This window comes from Myiozetetes cayanensis, unplaced genomic scaffold, assembly GCF_022539395.1.
Source record: "Myiozetetes cayanensis isolate MyiCay16 unplaced genomic scaffold, myiCay2020 scf13, whole genome shotgun sequence".
NCBI lineage: Eukaryota > Metazoa > Chordata > Aves > Passeriformes > Tyrannidae > Myiozetetes > Myiozetetes cayanensis.
This window is the reverse complement of record NW_026086937.1, coordinates 526,861-546,839: the sequence shown is the minus strand read 5'-3', so window position 1 is coordinate 546,839 and position 19,979 is coordinate 526,861. Positions and strand designations below refer to the sequence as shown.

At 40.7% G+C, this 19,979-nt stretch overlaps 1 long non-coding RNA gene across 1 annotated transcript in view; it reads left to right on the top strand.

Moving 5' to 3' along the window:
* The first annotated feature begins 545 nt into the window (after positions 1 to 545).
* LOC126636328 (uncharacterized) overlaps positions 546 to 19,979 on the top strand; it is a 103,912-nt gene continuing 84,478 nt past the window's right edge. Inside the window, exon 1 of the long non-coding RNA XR_007627948.1 lies at positions 546 to 1,016. This is a non-coding gene — a long non-coding RNA (uncharacterized LOC126636328). The remainder of the gene's footprint in view (positions 1,017 to 19,979) is intronic.

Here is a 19,979-nt window from a genome sequence, read left to right as displayed (position 1 = left end):
TGTTCATTTCAGAAAGGGCAGATCCTGACCTCGGTTCCCCAAGTGGAAGCTCGTCTTGTGCACACAACGTAGTCACCGTTTGCTCCAACATTTACACAGAAGTATATTCATACATATTTTTGCCCTCCTTTCCATCCAGCCTATTTTCTTTCTTCCATTTTCCCCTTTATCCGAAGGAGAAGCTCCCCAGTGATTGTAGGAGCACGGAGGGCGTTCAGGGGGACATTGGCACCCGGGCACACACCTGAGCCACATGCCCCTGCCTTCACGTGGGAACTCGCTCCCATCATTTAGCTCCCAAGAAAACTGTTGATCTCCAAGTGTGAGGCTGAACCTTTGCATTTAGTGCTCATGGCTGCATCGCCTCCTCTCTCCTCCCCAGCCCTTTCCCCCCCGGGTTCGTCTCTGTTGTGTTTCCAGAGATAACCAGGTCCCCCCGGTGGGCTGGGGCAGGCGCAGGGCTCGGGCTTCTGCGCTGGGACGGGACCGCGCAGCGCTCGCTGCGGGGGCAGAGGAGGTGGACGTGCCCTCCCTTCTCAGCCAACTGGACAAGAATGGGCTCTATTATTATTGTTGTTGCTGCTGTTGCTGTTATTAATATTATTATTGTTGTTATATTAATTTTAAAATTATCCCTTTGCAATTTGCAAAGCGCCTGTAAATTTACCTTAAACCTGCTTTCTTTTCTAGCCAATGGTGTCAAGGGCCGGCTAGCCTGTCCCTCCGGAGCATTAACCCTTGTCGCTAGCTGGAGTGAGTGAGGAGCTGAGGTTTGGCCCTAAGGAGCTGTGTGTGTAGATCTGGCACAGCTTTGCTCCCTTAACTCCTGGATCTTTGTTTTGGTGGCGACCAGGGAGAGCAGGGAGCGCTGTGCTCGCATTTCCCTCTGGCTTTTACACGCGCACACACACACACAAATCCCCCTGTCCAACTTTCTGCTTTTTGCGCTTCCCTTCCAGTTTTTTCACTTCTCAGACCTACTGGCAGCATTTGCCGAGATCTAGATCCCCGTCGTGGTAAGTGATGCTTTTCTCCATTGCAAAACTCGCTCAGCTCTCGGCTTGCTGTCCCAGGGATGGGTGTAGAAGTTGTATTTGTTTGGAACAGAATTGCCCAACCCCAGTGGTTTCACGTCAAGCAGCACAGAGTAAAACTATTGTCGTGTATTAACTCTGAATGGGAGCAAACAGACCAAATAATCACTGCTGGCTCCGACAGTAGCACGGCACTAATGTCATTCTCTTTAAGTTTGCAAAGCAACTTTTTTTTTTCTTTTCCTTTTTTTTTTTTTTTTTTTTGGTTGTTACTGGGAAAGTGAGCTTGTGTTTTGGGTAGGAACTTAGATATTTACATTACACACCAGACCATAACAAAGTATACAAAGAATGCAGCTTCCATATGTGCTTTGTGAACATACAATTATGATTGGGGGGGTCATGGATTCAGCTTAAATATTGCAGACACACTGATACCACTCCGTAAGGTTCGTGCACTACCTGAAAACTCACTCTATCTTTGGGGGGAGGGGCTGGAGAGACGTTGCATTTTTAAAACCTATTTTTAAAAAAATAAATCAACTTCAGTAAATGCCTCCTGGACGTTTATTTTTAATGTACAGTCTGCAGCTCTGACTGGATCAAATTCACGATTATTCAGATGAGGCTGAATTTGAATAACTTGCTGGTTTCTCTCCCCCGCCCTCCCCCATCCCACTCCCCCTCCTTCTTTTTTTTTTTTCCCTTTTTTTTTTTTTTTGTTTGTTTTAAAAATTAAGAAAATGAAGAAAACCGCTGAGTCCGGCTGACCTTTGGTTGACATAATTTAGCAGGAGACCGGTCGCAAATGAGGACTGGATAAATTAGGCGCTCTAGTTCTCCGGGTAGAACGATAGCGCCGGGAGCCGGGGCAGGGCTGCCCCGCGGCCCGGGAACCCCCGGGCGGCTGCGGGAGGACGGTCCCGGCGGAGCGGGGCGGGGGAGCCGCCGGGCCCCGCCAAGCTCAGGGCGCGCCGCTGAGCAGCGAGCCCGGTAATCGCACGGCAGTGGCCCCCGCACGGCAGTGGCCCCCGCCCGCGGGTCCCCGCGCAGAGGCCGCGGTGCGGGGTGGCTGCGGGGCCCGGCGCTCAGCGCTGCCGCCGCCCGCGGGCCCCGCCCGGCAGCGCCGCTGCCCTCGGGGCCGGCCCAGGGCCCGCGGCCCCGCTGCCTCCCCGCCGGCTCGCTCAGCCATCCGCGGAGGGCTCCGGGGACGCGGAGCGGCCGCCGGCCCCGGGACGCGGTGCCAACCCCCGCCCGGCCTGATTAGCTTGTCAGGGTTTATCTCGTTAAGTTGTGCAGGATGTTACTCCCGTGACAAGGCACGGGCAAACTCTGGAGAGGGATTAATCGCCCAGAAGTTCAGAAGTTGATGTCAAAAAAAAAAAAAAAAAAAAAGATTAAAAAAGAGAAGGAGCCCGCGTTTCGTATTTTAACCGATCATTTGTTGAGCATCTGCGGGTACTGCTGCTCTGCTCAGGCAGGCTGGCCAAGGAATCACTGTTTTAGAGACAACGGAACGGTCTCCTAGCGCAGACTGATGTCCTCCTGTCCCCGCGGGAAGAGGTGAGAGCCGCTCCCGCACTGCAGCGGGCGGCAGGGCACGGGTAGGGGCACGGGCACGGCAAGCTCCTCAAGCAAAACTTCCAGCTGAAGCGGGACCGAGCTCCTAGCCGACAGCAATTTCCCCCTCTCTAATGAGTCGCCTCTGCTAATAAATGGTGCCTTTGCTCAGGATCCTCAGTGGGTTGCAGCTGAGTCCGAGAGAATCTGATCCTTTATTCCAAGATGTGTTTTAATAAAACTGCTGTAACGCTGGCATTTTATTAGGAGCCTATTCTTTCCAAATTAATACCTTATCTATGAAAAACTCTATCCTACCAAACTACATTCACCTCTGTGCACGCCTTCCTTCATTTACATGCATTTTACAGCTAAGAACCTAGCTCTACATTTCCCTGAATTATCAGACCATTGATTTGGTGGGTAGCTAGCTGTTTCACCCAGATGGATATAATTCTGAATAAACTCAGAAGAAATGCAAAACCATGTGTTTTTCTGTCATATTCCTCTTCCCTCCCCCCCCTCTTTCCCCCCTTTCCTCTGTAGTCGGTTTGTGTTGAGCAACGCCTTCAGAAACTTCATTATCTAAAAGGCAGACCTAGAGGGCAGGGACTTTGGGAATAGTTCCTTTTTATTCTGAAACTGTCTAAACTTAGAGCAGGGTTGAACATGTCCTCAAATCTGCACCTTCCAGTCAGAAATGAATGATGTGCCAGACACTTCACTTGTAGTCAAAAAAATATAAACCAAATGCTGTGAGATTCAGAATTCTTTCTCAGGCCCATTTACTGTGCACATCTTACAGTCTGAATGTAAAATGGTCACCTCAGAAGTTGACAAAAAATCCTCTGCAGATGTTACTGTATATCTTTTCCCTCATTATATTTCAAGTAGATTTTACTAACAATTCATAGAAAAAAGTGGACAGCACATCTGACAGGATATCTTTGCAGGTTGCAGGCCAAGCAAGCTCAAACAGCTCACATTAGAAACAAACTTGGATTAGGTGCACTATTTCTGAAAGAACATTGCCTCTCTGCCCCCATGCAAACAGATTTTTTTTTTTTTCATTTAAAATTTCACCTTTCTTTGATTTTCTTGAAGGGTGGCAGTTTACACCTAGGTCAGCATGAAGCACTGTAACGGAGGGTGGTTTGCAGTGGAATTTTAGGTTTTAAGGTATTGTACATTAAAAAAAAAAAATACTAACAGAGCAAGTGTAGTTTCTGTTTGGCATCTAAAAGAACTATCATCTAGAAAATATCCTGAAAATACTCATCTGCTAAATAACACGCGTGCTGAATAGATGTGTATTTCCACTAGCTCATCAATACAAATCAATAAACATTGTAAACATAAAGATATAAATCAAGAATTTGTAAATGCAATGCCAGCATCACAGCATTCTAGATATTTTTTCTTATTTATAAAAAGAAGTGTTCAATTATTCAAGTTTGGATTTTCTTTGCCTTATCTCTATGCTTTATTGACACGTTTGGTTTAGGAAGTGGGGTTATAATACAGGCAGTTACATACCTAATGTGAGTATCTATATTTAAATCAAAATCATTATCTTTCACACAGGTGAGTGAAGCAGGTTATTTGCTTACAGCACTTTTAGTGTCAGTCATACTTTTGATCCGTTTAGATTTTGTTATTTATCTTTATTTATCACTACTGCTTGCAGCAGGACTTTCACTGAAATGGTGTACCTAATATGAGTATTTATAATTTAAAATACTCAGGATATTTTTGTAAAGCTAAAATAAAAATATATTCTTGGTCCTTGATTAGTTTTCTGCTGTGATATTTGCAGGAGTTCTCTAGCCTCTGTGTATGTCTGGTCAATACACAGCGAGGTCCATGCTTCCACAGACATTTTTAATCGTACAGCAAATTGTTGAATGCTCCTATTAGGAGCAATGGACAAAGGCTACCAGGAAGGGTGACTACATTAAACTGGTGAAACACATGAGGGCTGAAATAAGGGACTGACCAAACCACACTGAAATCAATGGGAGACTCCTATTGAGTTGGAACAGGCTTCAGACAGAGTATAAATTACTGTACAGGTACGGCACTTTTTGTCTCTTTTCAATTTTGCTTTGGTTTATAGCACATTATTTACTGGTAACATTCTTGAGCTAGATTAAAATTTATTGATTCATTTCTGACATAAAAATGTCTGTTTGGATGCAAGCACTGATAGGAAAGCTGGACTGATGTTGTAGAGCTGATGGAAATGACATGCAAGTCACCTTATCCAAGCAATGATTGCTTTCAGGATATTTCTTAAACTATTGTTCTTTTGCCCAAAGGTGTATTTTTGTATGAATTCAGCAACTACCCAAGAGACTTGGTCAGGTTCTTTCCAGTAAACTGTTTTTTTTCAGGCACATGGCTGACTAAAAGTTGAAAATTGACCAGATTACCAAATCCATACTCTTTGCCAAGGAATAACAGCAATGAGGGACCCCGACCCCCCCCCCTCGCTGTTCCCTCAACCTCAGCATGGCCCCACAAATAAAACTTAATAATTAATTCACTGCTAATATTGGAACTCGACTGTGAAAATGCTGCTTTCTGCTAGGAGAATTCAGATGCAGTAAACACTGCTACAGCAAATGGAGTGTTTCTGTTGGGATATGCTATAAATGGGGTTTAGTCAGTTCCCACTGGAGCCATAAGTTTAGGATCAGATCCTGCTTAATATCATATTTCTCCTTCTCATGATACTTATTGACTGAGGCAAAAAGTACAGCTATTTAAAAACCCCCACCCCTTAAAAATATATGGACTTGCTTATCCAGAAAATCTCGGTATCGCTGGAATTTTTAATTTTCTGCCCACATTTGTAAAGGACTTAGAGACTCCTTTACAAACTTAGTTTCATACTTAGATACTCTCTCCTTTTTAGTTCTATTGTGTACTGAAGAATAGGACATTTAATTAAAAAATCCTAGCAGCATAAAATTGTGGAGTGTTGTCAGTAGCTGCAGAGAAAGGGCCAAATTCTTCCTTTCTTACCGTGGCAAAATTCCCGTCAGTGCTAAGTTCTTTATGAAGCTTGAACATGTATTTTAAGACCCCACCAATAATAAAGAAATTGCTTTACTCTTGCTTAAGTGTTTTCCTGCTGGCTGACAACAGCAATCAGAAAGCTGCATGCTCCTAGTTTTTCTGGTCATAAAATAAGAAATATTAAGAGAAAATCCTAAATGTTTCAAAAAGCTGTAAACAACTCACTTCTGATATGAAAGCGGTTCAGGAACAATCTCTCCTCTTCCAAGCAGGACTTTGAGTTAGACTATAGGAAAAGTTCTTCAGCCTTTTAATTTTTCCCCAGCAAAAGCTGTCAAGAGTTAAAATATTTTTACCTGTAGAAGTACAATGAAAGGGATTTACAATCCAGATCTGTTTATACTCTGTAGGTCTAGTAAAGAAACAAAGTTTTTCCTCTGACATGCCCAAATAAACAATGACCCTCTTTCAAATTCTGCTCAAGGAGTGTGTTAAATGCATAAAGTATTTTGAGTAAATGCCATGCAGCTGTTTAGTGGCTTGCAATTGCTGTGGTATCTCATCTGCCTGCGTCCTGTGTACTGCTACAGATCCTGCCAGTGGACACTGCTATTTCTGACACATCGTGTCAGATTTTCTAGAAGTCTGCATGTTTTTTCCAAGTAGATGAAAATAGCGAAACATTATAAATATTAGATAGTCTTGCTCCAGTGTGTGGTGCTGTAAATCTCTGGAGATTTGCAAAGAGACAGTGATAACATGAACGCAATTACACACGATACTACTTTATGAGCTAATTCTATAAAGCAGCATCTCAGCTGTGCACTGACAATAATTTTTCACGGCAACTTTTGGAATGTCCCATGGAACCTTTTAATAGATTAATTATTTGCTCATCCCAAAATAAGTTTGCACATGGCTAGAATTAGACAAAATGCCCACCACTGTTTCAGGAGGAGTTTTGCCTGAGAAGGAACTCAGGGTAGAAGCTGTTGTTTTAGGGCTCAGATTAAAATGTTGAAATACAGTGATAATCTGCCAGGACACTCTGCTCTGGCTGTGCAACGCAACCATATGTGCCCTGTGAAACTTTTGAACTGTCCACTGGTCTGTAAAGGTTCTAGGCTGGTGAACATGAAATATTTCTTCTGTGTTAGTTCAACAGGTGACTTTGAAATGACCTAGGAATTCTTCCACTTTTGTCAAGCTGAGATCAATAGCTAGTGTGGTTCTAGGAAAATACATGTAGGTATTTTCTCAAGGCATGCTAATTTGAAAAATAAGATCTAGAAAAACACGTGTAGTGTTAGAGGATTCAAAGACTACTCAGAAAAAAAACAACTTTGGAATTGTTGTAGCAGCTGCTATAATCTATTATGTAAATCATCTGGGAATTAAAACAAAACATTTTGTAAGATAGTTTTTTGTCAAATAATAAATATGCTATCATTTAGACTTAATGTTTTCCCGTAGGTGTTATTGTTAACCGACGAAAGCGAAACCTCAGAGTACTCTTTATTTTGACTAACGAGGATTTAATATTTATTTTTAGCTGTGCCAATGATAACACCCGTATATCTGTTCAAGAGAACATACGTTTCTCAAAATTGGGTGTTGGAACTTACGCTGGTATCTGCACCGAGTTATATTGGTCTTCTAGGTGTCACCTAGATACTCTCACCAAATTTAATCAGAGATACTAAATTATAAAATATGTGGAAAGAAACCCCAAAAGGCATAAGCTCTTTGCTCAGGTTATTATTTACTTTAGTGTTCTTTTGTATCACCATAAACCTCTCTGCAGAAACTTGGTGGTTACTCTTCATTGCCTGAGTGTTGTAAACTGGCTTTTATAAAAACAAGAATCAGGCCCTTTAATTCATTTTGCCCTTCTATACAGGGCTGCTGGTGCAACATGTCAGATCATCAGCCTGTTGACTAAAGTACAGTATGATTTCACTAATGACTGGGATGCATACTGCAGATTACCACATTTTGCAAATTAGTGAGTAATCAAACAAACACCATAAAAATCAAGGATACTGCATAATGAAATATACTTTATTCATTTATTTTTACAACCATATATTAGCTTTAATTATTTGTGTTAGTAATTCACTGGATGCTAGCACATGGAGCTATGGAATGTGGGCTTTTATAAAAAAAAAGTATTTTAGTATCCAAAGCCCCCATTGTAGCACTCTGATATGCAATCCTTTGTGAGAAGGTGGGTGAGCACTTCTTCCTGGAGTGGGGAACCTTGTTTCAGAGATAATCCCTGTGAAGGCCCTAGAGCCCTCAGGGCCAGCCCGATCCATCCTGGTGGAGATCCATCCTGGGGAGCACTGGCTGTCACCTTGGGAAGGCTGCTGTTCACCTGTTTTTGCTTCCAAACAGCCAATGAAGACGGAAAAACTCACGTTGGGCAGGTTAGGGAAGGATCATGACTTGACTTGGCCACTCACTGGAAATCTCTCTTTCTTGCTCTTTTACTCCCCTCCTTCCTTCTCCTTTCCTGGTCCACACTCAAGCCTAGACCACGGATAACATGAAATTATATCTTTTACCCGCCTTGTTTCTGGTCGTGGGTCAGGGAGTGAAAGCTTTTCTACCAAGTGACTGTTGCCTGCAAGGAGGATTTGTCTCTGGGTTCCCCTCTGAGATGTCCACCTCCAGCACTGGCTGCTGCCCAGTTGGGCAGACATCATTCCTTTAAGTCTGTGGAATGAACTTCTGCATCTCCTGAGCTCAGTTTGGGCCTCTGATGTGGAGGAAAACATCCCTTCAGGGCCCTAATTTCTGCCCATTCCTTCAAGAAAAGTACTGATTTTTAAAAGCATAAAGGTAAATATTGTGTGTATGCATAAAACCTTTGTGCTATATGCACAGTCTTTGTTGTTTGTTTTTTTTTTTCTCACTGTACATTTAACTTTCTCTTCCATATACTAGCTTGTCATCTGGCATTTCCATAAACTCTCAGTTGTTAAAACCATTTCTCTTTTTTCCTTATATTTTTAGTTTGATCCATGAATGGCCTGTCAAGAGTTTAATATTATTGTAAGCTGAAGTTTGGATGGTAGCAGCGACAGGCCACTAACCATAATTGTGTTGCTGTTACCACTGTAACAAATTTGTGTCATTTAGCTATTTTGAAGCTTGGGAAGTACATAAAGGCAAATGTAGTACTGATGAATATTTATTATACTGCTGTGGGATCTTAGGTTTAACCATGTTTGCCTCTGTTCTGCAAAACTGTCCCTAAAGTTTAGCAGAGTGGATTATATCTCAAAATGGGGGACAACTGTGAAAAATCTTGCTGGAAAAATTATTTATGCCTGTGGAACTTACTTGTGACTGTGGACTTATTTATGACTGTGGAACTGTGGAATACTCATTTATATAATTTTAATAATAACAGTGTTAGGGATGGTTTTCTTGCAAAGCCTGGAGTAGGAGACAGATACTTGGCCTGACCTTAATTCAGCACATCAGTGTTTGACAAGATACAAAGTACCATGAGAGGTACACAGATTTTCCTCATTTGACAGTATTCAACTGAATGCAGGTTTATGCCCCAAATATCTATGTTTCTTGGTGACCTTTCCAGAGAAAAGAAAGTTTTAGCCCCCTTGTATTCTCAGCAGGAGCAAGCCTTTTCTTGTATCACAGTCAGGGCAAATGAAGGTTGTGTTCTTCACTGCTTCTGAGGCTCGTGGGGTATTATTAACCTACTTGAAACATGATTTTAATGTGTATAAAACATGCTAACAGTTTCAATTTATTGGCAGGTCATTGATTTTTTCCTTTTCCCTTTTCTTTTTTTTTTCAGATAGAAATGAATATAGGTAATAGAAAATTGATAGGTGTGAGTCATAATGTTTCCCTCCTTTATTTCATGAAATAGTCTTTTTGAAATAGTCACGATCCAGAAATAATTTTTTTTACTCCTTTTGATAATATAGTGTGCATTGGAGACTTGACATAATGAATTGTATTTTAGATAATTATAGTCTTCTTAGAAGCATAGCAGCCAGTATTTTTCACATATGGAGGACCTCTGTTAGAATGGATCTCGATTTTTTTTTTATTTTCAGGTTAGTGAGAACTGCAGTTATCTAACAGCTAGTGAGTCACTCCTAATGTCTGAGTGTGAACCATAAAGAAATTGTGAAGCATTGCAATAAAAAGAGCACTGTTTTCATGTGCTGAGTCTGACTGTCCATCGGTGTAGCTGTAACAAACTGGTGTGGGCAGCTTTAACCCTTCAGAATCAACGCACTCAGGTCCAGAATGACTAAAGCTGAGCCGTTTTGGAGGTTTAAGGAGAGGCTAACGAGACCCCAGATCATCTCATGACTCCTGCAAACAAACAACTGACTTTCACCCATTCAAACCTAGCTAATGGTTGTTCTCTTTTCCTTGGCCAGTGAGTGTGTGTAAAATATGGCTATTTCTGAATAAGAAAACCTCAGACATTTACATGAGAACATCTCTCAAGGTCATAAAGTATGTGTGCTAAAGACAAAAGGATATTAATTTGACCATAATTTGTGTGAGGGCTTTCAACAAGGCAGGGGAATGCATATTTTTAAGACTTTTTTCTCTAGTAATTTAATTTCTCAGGAAATGCTGCCATTAATATTTTATTTTGAGCACTGGGGCGCTGATGGTATTACCCGTGTTTCTCTTTACTCTTGACAGTACACTCAACACCAAACACTTGTTCCAGTAGCATATTTATCCCCTGGTATACATAAAGTCTTCTTTTTCTTTCTCTCTTTCTTTTTTTTTTTTTTTTTTTTTCCCTGTGTCCCTCACTTATAAAAAGCACCAATGTTTAGAAAGGCTGGAAAAATAACGAGTTGGGGGACATATGAAAAACTGTGATTTTTCCAAGTGAAATTAGAAACAGAGTCTCTTTAACATGGAAATTTGATTTCTCTACAATATGAGGACTCATTTCTGCAACTGTCACATATGTAAAATTTCCAGTGAAGTCAAAGAGGCCTTTGAATACAAAGAAACAGCACAATCAAGCTCTGAATATATATATATATTCCATATGCTTTTCTCTCTTCTATTGATATACATGTTATAATAATTTCATTCAGATAAAACTGCTATCATTTTAATTTATACAGTCCTTAAACTGTTAAAAAAATGAAATTAATAAAAACCATTTCAGAGGAGAAGGACTCATCTTTGTGAGAGCATTTAATTAGCATCTCCATTTTTTATTTTAAACTGTAATGGGAAATATTGCATTGTCAGGACATCCTCAAATGGTATCCTAGATTTTTGTTTGTTTGGAATGTCTTGAAATCATACAACTTTACTGAATTATAACCAGACAAATATATCTAAGCCTGAGGGCAGGAAGTCCTGGCAGCTGAGATGTAGGGAACATGCCGTTTGTCCATACTAGATTCTTCTGTTCCCTTTTACTAATAAATCCAGTAGAAAGCTTTGTTTTCACTCTCTGTATGATAAATAAAGTCTCTGTCTATGGTACCACACTTGTACTTGGTGCTGGTGCTTGTAATTCCACCTATTCTCATGGAGAGATGAGACCTCTGTGAACCAAACCTCATCAGGTCAGGTTTTGTTTGGGTTAGTGCCTGTTCCAAAGCAGGGAAAATATTGCATATTGCAAGTATTATGGGATTGATGAATCGCACTTTGGCTTCATAAGGTCATCTGCAACAGTCATTGGAGCTTCCAGACCACCCACCTCAATTTTTGGTTTTTACACAGTATCCAGTTTTGTTTTCTATTTACCCATTTTAAAAATCTGCTCTCCCCCCACTCCCACCCCAATCTCATTTGTAAAAATCAGTCGGGAGGAGACTGTAAAAAGTCAGGGTAGTACCCTGTGCATGTTCATACAACTCTGTTTGTCTGAGGCCTTTTGTAAACAATTTTTCTTGCATGATAGAGCATGTGCTGTGTGGCAGACATTTTTATGAAGTAGCCTAGGACAGGACTAATCACATCACCCTGTCTCAGGTTTTGACCTTATCACTGTTGTGCACTGAGCCTAAAAATTGGACACTGGCAACCACGTTGCAGGAAAATAAATGGGAGATGACATTTTAGTTAAAAAGAATAAGTAGATTTTATTTTATTGAAACAAAAGGTCATAGGACTTTTATTTATTGTTCTCCTATGAGTGTAATTAAATAGCTGCCATGTTGCCACGTCAGGCAAGTTAAAAAAAAAAAAAAGGGAGGGCGTCAATTTCACTTGCCAAGACCCAATTCCTGGTTCTGCAGCTGTTTTACATTCAGGCCTTTTAATGAAGCCAGTGGAAACTCTACCTGGAAAGCAATAAGGGAATAATATTCTTATGTGAAACATCATTTATAACATCTGTAATAAAGCGGGCTAAATCATACCTCTGCCATTTGAAATCATAAATAGTATGTTAGCTTTTAAAAGCAGCCTTTGTCCTCTTGAAATCTTTTGATGTCAGGCTGCTTTAAGAAAAGCCCAAGTAGATTCTTCTGTACAGTGGTTTGATTAAGAAAAAAATCATTACAGTCTTCAATGCCTTTCTAATGAAAGGTAGTATATAAATGTGAGCCTGGTAATTCACTATTGGTATCAGAAACAGAAGAATTTGTTGATACAACCATCCTTATTTATATATAATATAAATAAGGATATAATAAAATAAGCTATTCTAAATTGATTACTTGCATTTTTTCAACACATAGATATGTATGTGCATGCATGCAGATCGGTGACATAATCTTCAATAAACTGTGATTCAGAATTTAATTTTTCACAGATGCACTAAACCTCTTATTTCATAGATACATTGGCACTTTTTACAGTGATAACCTGACTGTACAAAATGAGAGACAAACTCTGGCAGTACTAGTAAGGATCTTAACACAAAGTAGAAATAGTTCCTGCAAATTCAGAAACAACAACAGGTATTGCTGCAAATTGGAAACCAACAGTTACTTGTAAAATGCCAGGCTGCAGAGAGTGATTTGGTTTGGAGGGCAAATTGGCTGCAGCTTCCAATACAAAACGATTTAAACCCAGTGTAATGCCAGGCAGCCAAACCTGAGCCACACGTGTGTGACCTGCAGTGCCCTGGGAATCCTGCACGCCACGGCCAGCTCAGCAGCGTCTCTGGGGTGCTGGTGCTGAGGTGCTGAGGCAGGACCTGGAAAAAAACCTCAGGTTCAGAAGAAATGCCTGCACTGTAGGGTGTTTCCTGAGTAAACTCTGACTCCAGTGAAAAATTCTCAACCCTTTCATATCCTTGTATTTTTTTCACACCACTCATTTCTGGCCCAGCGCTCCCCACAGCCCAGGCAGTTGGCACCCAGGCTCACCCAGGTGTGTTCTGCCCATCCTTGCTCCAGCAGTCACCTAGAGACCCACTGATGAGAAGGGGCTTGGAAGGGGAGCTCTGGATAAAGACAGGGCCTTTTTCTGGCTGGGAAAAATGAGCAGCAAAGGATTGTCCCGGCACCTGCCAATCAATCAGATTGAACACACAGACCAGTGAGCAGCCCTTGAAGCCCTTGACCATCATTTACACTAACACAGTTATCTTTCCCTGATGTTGTCTGAAAGAAGCAGGTCCCAGATGCTACCTGCTTAATAATTTTCCCATTTCCCAAGGACAAAGCTCCCCGCAGCTCCTGCACTGAGGGCTGGGCGGACACCTATGGAGGGTCCTCAGAGCTTCGCTGTGCCCCGACAGCTGACAGAGCACATTGAAAAGGCTGTGCCTCCTGTCCCCACCTCAAAGAAGGACAATTGTATTAAGGGTTGATCTTATTTTTTTTCCATTTTTTCATTAGAGGAAATAAAATAGGAAAGCCACCGTGCTCTAAACCAAGTATAAATGTAAATTTTGCTACCCTTCTTTTTTTGTTGTGCTGATGTCACCTGCCAAAAAGCAGAGATAAATTATTTGCTCTGACTTTGTATCCCATGAGACATGGAGATCTCGGAAGTTTGGTACAGAGCCTGCTGTGTCTGCTCTGTTGGTGTGTGATGAGTGTGGCTCATCAGGGCCATCAGTTGTCGTGATACAAGGATGCACATCATAACCTGGGGGCAATGTTAAGGTTTCCTCTTAGCTTTCAGTTTATTGTGTACAAGGTAGCAAAGGGATTGATGACTTCTAGAGCCTAATCCTCATCTCAAAAGTTAAAGTGGATATTAAATACACTGGAATTGACCTCTCATGATTTATAGCAGAGTAAGTGGGCTCAGATTCATTCTGAAGTGGGCAGGCTTATCCACAACTTCCAGATGTTGACAATGCAATTGGCCCCTACATGGAAAGAAAGAGAAGTGTTTCTTCAAACCCATTATAAATTTCCATGTTCCAATCCCTCTTTGTTTTAACTTTGCCCACATGCTGGTATGTCATGGTGGTAAATGGACATTTTGTTTTTTGAGTTACGTGGAGAATATGCACCCAACTCATTGACATATAGATGGACAAGGTGCTGTAAAAAGACGGTACCTCCATTAAGAGTGTTGTAAATAATTGGTCTTAAATAAAAATATACAGAGAAAACAAAAACACTGCTATTAAATAAAACTTTGCTGTCTGCAGTAGAATACAAGACAGATTTGCAACATTCATTATTTCCACCAGCTTTGAGCCTGAAATATGGATATGTCAGGTATTTAAATACCAATTGATTTAAAAAAAAGCTCTACTTTATTAAAATATCATTATGCATATTGGAAAGTTAAAAGTCAAAGCTATGTAGCTGCTGAGGTAAAATTCACATTTATTGTCCACTGAATGTGATGGAAATTGAATTTGTCAGGAAGCTGATTGATATCTAGAAGTGTTTTGTTTTCAGTGACTGGCACTGCCGAGTTACAACCATCTATCATCTAACAGGTAATTAGTCAGATTTCTCATCATGAGCCTTCAATCCTGCTGTTTTATTATTGAAATACCACAAACCAGTAGGCATCTGAATGCAGATAAAGTTCTCTGTCATGGTCTTAAGGACAAAGACAACATTTTGCAGCTCAGCTGTAGTAAGTTTGAATAAAAGTCGCTGAAATGTGAGGCATGATGTTAATATATATGGGAAAATGTGATCCTGAAAAACATCATCAGTGTTGACTTCTTTTTTTTTCTGCAAAACAACATTTAATGTAAAAAACTTTAGTCTTGCAATGCAGAAAAATATTTCCCAGTATAGAAGGAAATTGGTTGAGGCAAAAGACTTCTTGGACCTTGGGAGGATAAGGTGGAAATCAGGGTTTATGTCTCCAAAGTGACACATCCCTGTCCCTCCTTGCTGGCACAGACATCATCTTCTCCCATGCAGGAGCCCCAGGTTCTTCTTGGAGGTTCCCAGAGAAGTCACTCCTGCTCCTGGGTACATCTGTGGGAGCTCTCATTTGCCTCCAAGGAGAGCAGCGACACAAACTCACTCAGTTTGGCCCCATTTAAAAGTGGACAGGAGAAGAGTTTGGGACTCAGGCCACAGCTGACCCCAAAAGTTTATGTTTATACAAAAATAGCTTTGTTGGAGCGTTTTTATAAACTCTTCACATATGGTTGAGTGCATGCTTGAACCATTAGCAAACTTTATTAAAAAAGGATAAAATATAGAATTTGATAACACAGTTGTTACCCTCATGACTGTTACAAACCTGCTTTTTTCACATACTCGCTTTTTCTCCTCTCATCTCTTTGAAGTGTTCAGTGTAGATGATATAACAGCAGTTGAAAAAGGATTATTAGATAACCATATAAAAAAGTAAAAATAAACTTTTACTAGAGCTTCAGGAAAATAAGCACAATGAGCTGATTACAGTACTAAATGTATTGTACTCAGTGCCTACAATGAAACTGAAAACGTGTTCCTGTTCACCCTTAAAATATTGCTTTTGTAACAGAATGCAATTGTATGAACTAAGATTAGCAAAAGCTTATTTAATGTTTGGTTTGGGGACTAATGGATCTACTCCAGCTGCACAACTCACTCACAGCACTGGGTTGCCAGCAACCTCTGTGGCTTCAGTTAAATATTAATTTTTTTTAAGCTTAATTCTAACGTAAAAAAAAATTAATTATTGGTGGAAGTCCGTGTTCATAATATCCCAGCTCTCCATAATGTCAAGACACAACAGCCTTTAGTTCTTAATGAGTTATAAATGTTGTTATTTTCTAGAGAACTTCCATTATTGAATATTCAAATTTTGCATACTTCTGTAATCCTGAGCTAGAAATGATAATTCACCATAGCTGATAAAGTGTTCTTGGTTTATGCAACACCCCAGAAAACAATTGCTAAGCAAGTTAGCTAATCATGCTAAAAAATGTTTTGATCCAAAATGTCAAAACGTGTCTAGAATGAATAAACTGTCCACTGGGTTTCCTGTGTTTAATGATTCAAAGAATTTGACAGTAGCAGGATTGAAATCACAGTGTACATTATTGGATAACATATATGTAAATATTGTATTACAGTATTTAATTTGCAGTTGTTCTTTAAGATCATCTTGTGTTGCAGAGCCAAGTAATTTTGAATTATGAGTTTGTTGCATATGCTTGAGCTGACATTGTCACATGTGAGCAAGAGGCTGAGACATGATTAACAGTGAAAGACAAGAGCGTATATTAAAGAGACAGATGAAATGTGAAGGAAGGTAGCTCTTGTTCCACAGACTAAGTTTGTCATGGAGGAGGACCAAGACTTGAAAGTTCTGAATAACACCAGACTTTTTGGGGAGAGGAAAATGGAATTTACACTTTGTGGCTGAGACCCAACTTTCAAGTAAATGCTCCCTGCAGAGAGGATCAAATAACCCCTTGATGGAAAATGCAAATATAAACCTTACCATGAGCCACAGCTTTTCTGTACTCTCCTTCAGTACAAGAGGTCTGTTTTACATGAAATTTTGATAGCTTGTGTGCTTGGGCACACCAGCCCTGTCAAGCTGTTTGTAAACAAATCCGTTATTTTTTGTGCAGTTACTCTACAGTCCAGCCCTTACAATCCATCTGGCAACAAGGACGAGCTCCTATCTTGAGAGGATGCAGTGAAAAGAATGTGTAGATAAAGACAAGGAGTCACACATGAAATCAGTGTAATTGACAAAAAATCCAAACTGGCAGAACATAAGGTGACTGTCAAAGCAGGGTGGAACATATTAGCAGTAACAAATAACCCAGAAATCTCACTTTATGGAAGCAAACCAATGTAAACACTGAAGACAGCCAATGCTAAACACTAATTAGATATAATTGCATTTTCAAAACGATTTAATGGATTGGAGAACTGTTCCCTGGCACTGCCCTCTTGGACACCTGGGCAGAGGCAGTCAGCTCCCCCTCCCAGGTCCCCAGGCTTTGCAAAACACCAGCGAGGAACCAGGGGCCAGATCAGGGAAACTGGAAGAAAGAAAAACTCTTCTCAGGCGTGACCAGCCTTGGAGAATCACATCTGACTCCAAACGTTTTTCCTGTAGCTTCATTCTTGGCTCCCTTTCTTGCACAGAGCCAACAGAACTCATGGTCCATTCAACTATACCTGGAAAAGCTGGCTGCTCCTGGAACGTGTCAGGGGATGCTGGTCCTCAGAGCAATAGCAGAAGTTGGGATTTCTCTATGTTACTAGAGATTAATAAGGTTTTCACAGGAACATTTCTAAGTGATAGGTTACAGGATTGCTGAATATTTGCAGATGTGAGTTATAGTCCCTGTCAATGCAGTGAGCTAGTCACAAGGGATGGGAAGTCTTGTGCTTCAACACATACTTTGAAGTAGCTTGGACAAGTGGCTGATGTGTTTGCTGACTCTGGCATTGTATGTTATAATTTAAACTGATTGATTCTGGTTCTGGTTGTGCCTGTTCCTTTCATGAGCAGTTAGTGGTTTAAATTTAAGAAGATCCACTGTACTAGCATTTTGTTTCTTGCTTTACTTTTCTGCCTCCCATCAAGCAAGTACCTAGCTGAGGACAGGAGACCAGGGCTCGCCTCCAGTGAAATATCAAGATGTCATATTCTTAAGCAATCAGCTGTTACATGAACACAGCCTGGTCTCTCCTAATTGGCTGTTCACCATCATCTGCATCAATAGCAGCTCTACTGGTCTCTAAATGGAGCAGCCCTGGGCAGTCTAAAACCCCTGCTCTCTCCTCCCATCTCCTCTGTGTCTGTGGTCTGTCTCCAGGCACCAGGAGTGTTGGTTATTCCCACAGGGCCATCTTCTCTCTGAGCCCCATCGCTCAGGGGACTTTGGCCAGTTACTTTCCCATATCTCAGCCAGGCAGCCTGGTGTCGTTGGCACAGCATGGGCCATGGTGGAATGCAAAAAGAGGCTACCCTGACTTTCTGCCCTCCCTTCATAGTCTGCTGCCACAATCTGACACTGCAGTGGCCTCCAGACAAACCCCTGTATAGTCCTAATCTAATAGAATAAACCATAACAGCCAATACCCTCAAACCTCCTCCCTTCTGGTGCCTTGTGGCTTTTCTCTCTCAGTGTGGATGAATAACACTCAGCCTTATTTTGATGCAAGTGCAGAACAAATGGGAGTGTGAATAAAGTGCAGTGATCAAATGGGAGGTGACACATTGCAGAGGTCTGCTGGAACAAAAGTGGCAGTGGTGGAGAGTCACAGGAAAGGATTCTTCTCGTCTCTGAGTTTTACACTACATTTTGATAGAGGCAAGATCGATTTTGAAATGAAGTTTCAAAGCACCAAGTCTTTAGAAGGAATGCTCGGAACAGCTTATTTTCCTTTTGATGTTAGTAGATTAATTAAGCCGCGGAAATCTAAAGTGAAGGGTAAAGTCAAGCCTACCATCAGGAGTAAGCATGAGCTGGCAAGTATGTAATGTGTATTTCACCTTTCAGCTACAGTTTTGGTTTCCTGTTTAGAGTGATGATGTGCAGGCTACTGTTTCAGAAAATCCAGCAGCCACGTGCCGGTGCCAGAGCAGGACACATCTCCTAGTGCTTTGCCAGGTAAAAGCCCCATGAGTTCATCCTGCACCATCAGAGATGTGTCAAGGTGGTCAACCAGCATCACCTGCTGGTACAGCTCTCCTTCCCCTCACTGGGAGAAAAGAGTTTCCCCATTGCAAAGGGACATAAGGAGGCTCGAGGCACTGATTTTCTCTTCTGTGGGTTCAAGAAGCCCCCACTTCCATCCTTGCACATCCCCCACCTCCGGGCACCTGAACCAAATCCTGTAAAAAGGGCAAGGTTGCAAGGTGCTAAATAGCTGGGGCTTAGCTAATGCTCTTGGGGATAATGATAACTGACGTATTCACAGAAAGGAATTCTTTAAAGTTCAGTGGCTGTAAAGTGGATAATATATTAATGTTTCAGTATGTTTATTAAATACTTAACAATATAATTTTTTTGAAGACTATTCTAGCATTGCTATCTTTTTGCATGTGCTTAGTTACGATTTTAAACAACTACAAAACAGTGACATGTGGTACTGAAGATTTTCTAAGCATCCCAAAGCAATATATGTGTGTGATATATGACATCCTTCCATAAATCCTAAATTTACACAGTATGCTAATGCTTGATTCCATAATTTCTTTTAAAAATGATTATACCCTGCTGCTAAGAGCAAAGGCATACTAAAATCAGTTTTCTATGCTTTTCCAACAATGAAATGCAAGCCAGCACACCACATAACCAATACTTACCATATGTTAGAAGATAATCCAGTAGGCTTCAGACACTGACATGATTTGCTTAAATAAAAATCCCGTTTTTTAAGGCAGTAACAACAGCCTACCATTTTTATTATTCCTTTAGTGACCTACTATAGAAACACTAATATTAAATATAAATATTTTCCCTGTAAATCAGTCTAGTCTATTTTCATTGCCTTTAATGTGGGATGGCAGTGGCTTAGTCAATAGGCTAGAGGAGAAAGAGCTGCAATTAAATCATTGGGTTGTTCGAAGAAATTCTCAAAACCAGAAAATATTCATCAGATCAAAAGGAGCCTAAAGAGCAGCTTCAAGATTTCCCTGGTATACTGGAGATGAGATGAAACAGTTCAATTTCATATTAAAATAATTAAATCTAGTCTAGAAAAACAGCTATAAAATATTTTTGTAGAGCACTGATGTCTCTTAAGTGCAGTTCATTGCTTTCTCATTCTGTGCTAAATGAGACAATATTAAGCACATGCTTAAGTGTTTGAAAATTTGGGGTCTAAGGAAAGAAAGTGTGAAATGCAATTTTTTATAGTGAAAGGAATGAATGTGCCTGACAGGTTAAGATTAAGGCTCTATGCACTAATGTGGCATCTTTCATTGTTACAGAATGATAAGAAAATAGAAAAATTGCATGTAGAAAGTAGAAGGTAGCAAATACATGCATTC